General features: G+C 38.7%; 1 protein-coding gene across 1 annotated transcript in view; it reads right to left on the bottom strand.

The window, feature by feature from the left end:
• Positions 1-6,573, bottom strand: part of CPA6 (carboxypeptidase A6) — a 380,767-nt gene that overhangs the window by 295,235 nt on the left and 78,959 nt on the right. The window lies entirely within an intron of this gene.

The following is a 6,573-nucleotide window of genomic DNA, read 5'->3' as shown; positions in this document are numbered from 1 at the left end:
TTTCTACTTGAGCCCTTGGTATCAGCTCCTCATTTTTTCCCTCCCCTCCCTGTTCCCCCTCCCCCAAGAACCCTTGATAATTTATAAATTGTCATATCTTACACCATCCGACATCTCCCTTCACCACTTTTCTGTTGTCCATCCCCCAGGGAGGAGGTTATATATAGATCCCTATAATCAGTTTCCCCTTTCTACCCCACTCTCTCTCCACCCTCCTGGTATCACCACTCTCACCACTGGTCCTGAAGGGATCATCTGTCCTGGATTCCCTGTATTTCCAGTTCCCATCTATACCACTGTACATCCTCTGGCCCAGCCAGATTTGTAAGGTAGAATTGGGATCATGATAGTACAGGGGGACGGGGGAGGGAGGAAGCATTCAATAACTAGAGGAAATTGTATGTATTACCAATACCATTTTTATAGGTTAAATAAAAATGATTAATGGCAAATCTCAGAGTCCACAAGAAAATTTCTAAAGTAGACAAGTTTAGGATGTTTTCAGGGTAAAAGGTAAAAAATATATACATGAGTTGGTTTTGTTACATTAGTAATAAAAATCTGAACAGAAAACTAGAGAAATAATTTACTTTACAATTGTATTTTAAGGATAAAAATACCTAGGAATGAAGGAATTGTACAATTCTGATGGAGATTTAAAATGATTTAAGTAAATCGAAAGATGTTTCACACTCATGGATTAGAAGTTGTCATATTATACAAATGTCAATATTACCCACAGTGATCAATAGATTAAATGAAATCCTTATCAAGATTCCAAAAGCCTTCTTTATAGACATAGAAAAACCAGTCCTAATCTTTAAATTGAATGGCAAGAACTACAACAAAGTAGAAGTAGAGGACTTCTGTTTCTTGATTTTAAAACATCCATTAGAGTTACAGGAACCATAACAGCCTGGTACTTGTAGAACAAGGGACACAAAGACCCATGGTATGGAACTGGGAGTTCAGAAATCAATTCAAAATCTTTGTTCAACTAATTCCGACAAAGTCCATTTGATGAGGGAAGAAGAATCTATTCAATAAATCCATTTGGAAAAACTGGATTTCTACATGTAGAAAAAACGACACAGGACCAATGTCTCATACTTACACACCACAAAAACAGATTCAAAATAGATTAAAGACCTAAATGTGAAAACTAAAACCATAGTGTCCTTAGAAGAAAATGCAAGAGCAACACTCCGAGGCCTGGTTTTTATAAAGGATTGTACAACACAGCACAAACAGCAAAAGATAAAGTCAATTGTTAGGCCCTAGTAAACATTTCAAAGCCTCTGTTTATCAAAGACTTTACCAAAGAAGTGAGAAGAAAAGCTCTACCAATTAGAAGGATATCGCGGAAAACCACAGCTACAATGCGAAGCTGTCACCAAAGGAGGGATCACACCGGAAGTAACCCTAAAACAAACGACAACCCAGTCATAAAATAGGTGGAGGGCTTGAATAGAGTACATCCCAAGGGAAGGCCAGAGGGCAGGCCAGATTCAGAAGAGGATGTGGAATAAAAGATGTCATGGCTGATGTCAGAGGGATCTTGGCTCAAAGTAGGGAATGCCAAAAAAAAAAAATCTTTACTTGTGTTTTATTGAGTGAGCAAAGGTATTTCACTGGTGGATCTTAACAAAGGATGGCTACCATTGAGAAGAAAGGGAGTTCCATCACACGTCAATGTGCTCGTGCGGATCCCACCTCTACACTGACATGTACATTGATCAAGAGGCAGTTACTAAAAATGGGAACACTGTGTGGTTTAAAATCAGAGAAGGTGGTAGCTGAACACCACCTTACTTTTCTGGTCTTTGGGTTGTGTTTGCTGGTGTATGGATCCACTGGACATTAGTTTCTATGTGTCTTTTGGTCTTTGTTACTCTTATTACTTTAATGATCTATTTTTAGAGGGAGTACATTAGCCTGTAGTTACCTGAATGAATTAAATGAATTAAAATGAAGTCTTAAAAAAACAAAACAAAAAAACCCCTTTGGGACCATTTCCGATAGTTTCTTGGTGGATCAAGGATACTTCCCTGATGAACTATGCCAGGGTTGTTTAATTAACACATCATCTTTTGTCCTAGCAGTTGCCTGCACAAGGACACAAAACAGATTTAAAGAACAAGAGAGTGGTGAACCTGAGAATGAGGAGGCATATTTCACTTGTTAAAGTGTGAACTATGTGCTGGCAGCTGCTGGAAAATATAACTTATCTTCTTGAGTCTAGCATAATACATTTCACCACTGTCCTATTTTTATTGAAAATTGTCTGTAAAACATTCTAATGACCAATAGCAAGCATGTTTCCCAGTTAAGAGTTCTTTAAGTTAAATAGATCTTTCACTATAATTTATCAAACATTATTCATGTTTTTCTTAGCTATATATTTTAACTTGTGAATTGAGTACAGGTTAACAGAGCAGATAATCAGCTCTGCACTGATTACAATCATCTATACACATTAAAAAAATTGGCAGGGTAAGATATTTTTCATTAAAGCCAGCAGCATGCAGAAATCTTGACCCTTAACTAGTGGGCATATTAAGTGGCAAAAGAAAACATGATCCTATTAGGCGAAGTCAGTGAATTTCCACACCATTAACTAATAGGTTTCTGTAAAAGTGACCTCTTTACTTCAAATTGGGCTTAGCTAATCAGTGCAAATTATACCCAAGTTAATTCACTTGTTATCCTTGCGAATTGACAATATGGTATAGTTGTAAATATAGATATGGACTAATTCACACAAGAAAGAAGTCTGAATAGAAATTCCCATGATGACTCAGAATGCCACCATTCTTGTCTAACTCCAGTTACTAAGGTTGATGGCTGCTACAGTAGGTATACATTGGTGGATACAAAGAGACTGACCTCAGCAACCAAACAAACTGAGAAATGAAATTCCATGTGTTCCATGTAGATTAGGTAACAGTGGGGTACCAGGTCTCTGTAATGGTAAGTCTATAGACATGGTGGGAAACAATAGGATAGATAGGGTTCTTAGCATGTTTCCCTTTTCTACCCCTCTTCCGCCACCCCTAAATATCTTTGGGAAAGTAAATAAAACTTAATCCGGGTGGTTTTTGATCCTCCCGTGCATAGGTCCCATAGAGGATAGTGCACAGTGGAAGACACACACACGGACAGCAATGGAGTCAAAAGCTCTGGTTGATTTCTGGAATCGATATATGGGTTTGGCACATTGAAAGGCATAAAAATTACTGGTTGAATGATATATAGATGGGTTTTTATTCTAGAAGACTTTGAGAAGCTTCCTTACAAAACTTTTCCTTGTGAACTTATTCCTTATGAAAAGCAAAAACCACTGCCATTTAGTCAATATTAACGCATAGTCACCTCATATAGAGTTTCAAAGATTATAAATCTCTACAGGAGGAGCAGACAGTCTCATCTTTCTCTTCTGCAGCTGCTGATGGGTTTGAACTTCAAACCTTGGGGTTACCGAACCAATGTTCAACCCACAGTGTGACTAAGGCTTCTTTGTTCCTGAAAGATCTGTTTTAAAGCAGATCTCGAGGACTCAATAGAGACTTTATTTTGAGCTTTCCTGAGAGTAATGCTTTCTGGACCTTTCTACATTATGGCATCATAGACAATGACAATATTTGTATGGGACACTAGGGTAAACTGAGGAATATGGATTATGGAGAAGGAGAAGTGGGACTCTGAGGATTGATTAGGTAGTTTTGTTTTGTTTCGTTTTAAGCATGGAGTACGAGTTGAGTTTGCAAGAATGTAAGAACAATACTGAGAAAAAGGAAATAGAGGAAAGAACCAGGAGGCAAATGACATTTATAGAGGCCTAAATACAGGCATCTATATATATCGAGAGTGGAATAGAGCTATGTACTCATATCTATATGTTAAGGTGGCAGATGGACTTTGGGTCTCCACTCAAGTACTCCCTCAGTGCAAGAACACTTTGTTCTAATAACCTGGCATTCTATGATGCTCACCTTCCTGATGTAATCACTGAAGACAAAATGGGTGCATAAGCAAATGTGTGAAGAAAGCTGATGGTGCCTGGCTATCCAAAGATATAGCATCTGGTGTCCTAAAGGATTGAAGATAAACAAGTGGCCATCAAGCTCAGAAGCAACAAAGCCCACATGGAAGAAGCACACCAGCCTGTGTGATCATGAGGTGTCAATGGGATCAGATATCAGGCATCTAAGACCCAGAATAAAACCAAGGTGAATTAGGGGGTGGTGGTGCATTGAGTGGAGACCCAATGCCCATCTGTAGACAATTGGACATCTCCTCACAGAGAGGTCACAGGGAAGAGATGAGCCAATCAGGGTGCAATATAGCACCGATGAAACACCCAACCTTTCTCTAGCTCTTTGGTGCTTCCTTCACCCCACTATCGATGTCAATTCTACCTTACAAATCAGATTAGAGCAGAGCATGCACATTGCTACAGATAAGAGACCACAACAGAGGTAATCCAGGATAGATAAACCCCTCAGGGCCAACAAGGAAAGTAGAGATACCAGGAGGATTAGGGGAAGGTGGGGGGAGAAAGGGAGAATTGATCACAAGGATCAATCTAGAACCCCCTCCCAGGGAGACGAATAATGGAAAAGTGGGTGAGGGACAACGGAGGACACTGTAAGCTATGGAAAAATAATCTATAACTTATCAAGGGTCCGTGAGGAGGGTGGGCGGGGAAGGGAGGGGGAAGAAATGGGGAGCTGATATCAGGGGCTCAAGTGGGAAGAGAAGGCTTTGAAATGTTGATGGTGGCATATGTGCAAATGTGCTTGACACATGGAGGAATGTATGGATTGTGATAGGAATGTATGGATTGTGATAAGAGATGTAAGAGCCCCCAATAAAAGTTTTAAAGAAAAAGAGTAATAGTGAGGGTCAGACAAGGAACCAGAACTATGAGAGAAATAGCTGACATTGAGTACTTACCATATACAAATCACTACACTCAATACTTTATGGATGTTATTTCTTTACATCCTTAAAATAATCTTATGGACTCTCCTCCTGGTAATAACAGTATAAAAATGTCAGATAATTCTTTTCCTCAGGAGACAGCTATAAAACTAAAATAGTAAAAACTATCACTGAAAAATAATGAAAGGCTGCCAACACTTGACAAGTGATTGTTCACAAAAATAAAACTGCTACTGCACTGAGCAAGAACATCGAGATTGTAGCTTTAATTTTTTTTTAATCTGTGAGCATTCTCACCCCCATAATTTGGATAGTGAAAATCTGTTTCATCAGTTGGAGGTGATAGACTTGGTTCAGAGCAGATGAGGATGAAGCAGTTGGAAAAATTGAATGGGAGATTTGTGACAGTGGTAGAGAGGGGGATATGTAATAAGCTCTTTATCCACCCCTGGCTGACAAACCATGCATATTCCCTGGTCCTCTAGGGAAGCTAGTTAAAATGAAACACAGGGAGGCTTGTAAGTGTGCTGCAGTTCTGAAGGTGTACTCCACACTCAGCAGCAGAGAGTGAACATCTGACTAGCTTGAAGAATCTGTGAATAACCTTTGCCCAAATCATTGTTAACTTCTGAACCATGCACGCTCAGGGCACACTTCTCTTAGAGAGCTAGGCAAAAAATAATGATCACATACAGCAAGGACTGGGAGTTCATTTTGATCCCAAGCAAGCTAATAATAAAGAACTCAATCTTTCTCAAAAGAACAAAAATCTACTAAGTACGATCTATAAATACTTTCCCCTAGTTTTCAACGCCAACTGTGATCGGTGAAAAGGAACTGGAAAATACAGCTCGCACTTAGCAAGAAGAGGCTCCAACGGTGGGCTCAGGTTGTCAGGTGCCCCTGTTAGGGGTTGTCTAGCCGGCTGTGACTCTTAGCCGCCCTGTGTACCCTCAAACTGATTCCAAAAACATGCTTAACACTAAGTGTTAAGTGTTAACACTATATAGCGTCTAAGTGTAAAGAAAAAATACTGAGTAAATCAACAAGAAATGTCAAAAAATAAACTTTCAAAAAACAGTCAAGTGAGAAACTGAGAAATGCATTCATTAAAATGAAAAATACAAATACCCTGAATATAGTTTTACAAACCGCTCTGAGCTGGTAAGAGTAAAACCTAAGTTAATGTGAAGATACATTTGTAGAATTACGCAATTCCCCCAAACACAGGCAAAAATGATTGTTGAGAAAGAAGGAGAACTTCAGGGGCCTGTGGACCAGCACCAAGCGTTGCAATATGTATGCAAATACCAAGAGATGAGAGAAAAAGGGAAACATTTGAAGAATGATGCCTCAAATCTACTCAATCTGGTGAAACACATTAATTTGCAAATTTGATAAACTGAATAAAACCAAAATAAACACAAATGAAACACATCTACATAATGAGTCTAATTGCTGAAGCAAAAGATTAAATCTTCGAAAAGCAAGGGAAAAAAATATCAACACATAAGCAAACCTAAACCCAATGCCCTGGCATTGAGTACATTCTACTTTATAGTGATGAATATATATATGTATATATTGCTGTTATATGTATATATATATGTATGTATGTGTATATATATC

This window comes from Echinops telfairi, unplaced genomic scaffold (assembly GCF_000313985.2).
Source record: "Echinops telfairi isolate 266 unplaced genomic scaffold, ASM31398v2 ScPeMD7_1;HRSCAF=3_0, whole genome shotgun sequence".
Taxonomy (NCBI): Eukaryota; Metazoa; Chordata; class Mammalia; order Afrosoricida; family Tenrecidae; genus Echinops; species Echinops telfairi.
This window is presented reverse-complemented; position numbering and strand designations above follow the sequence as displayed.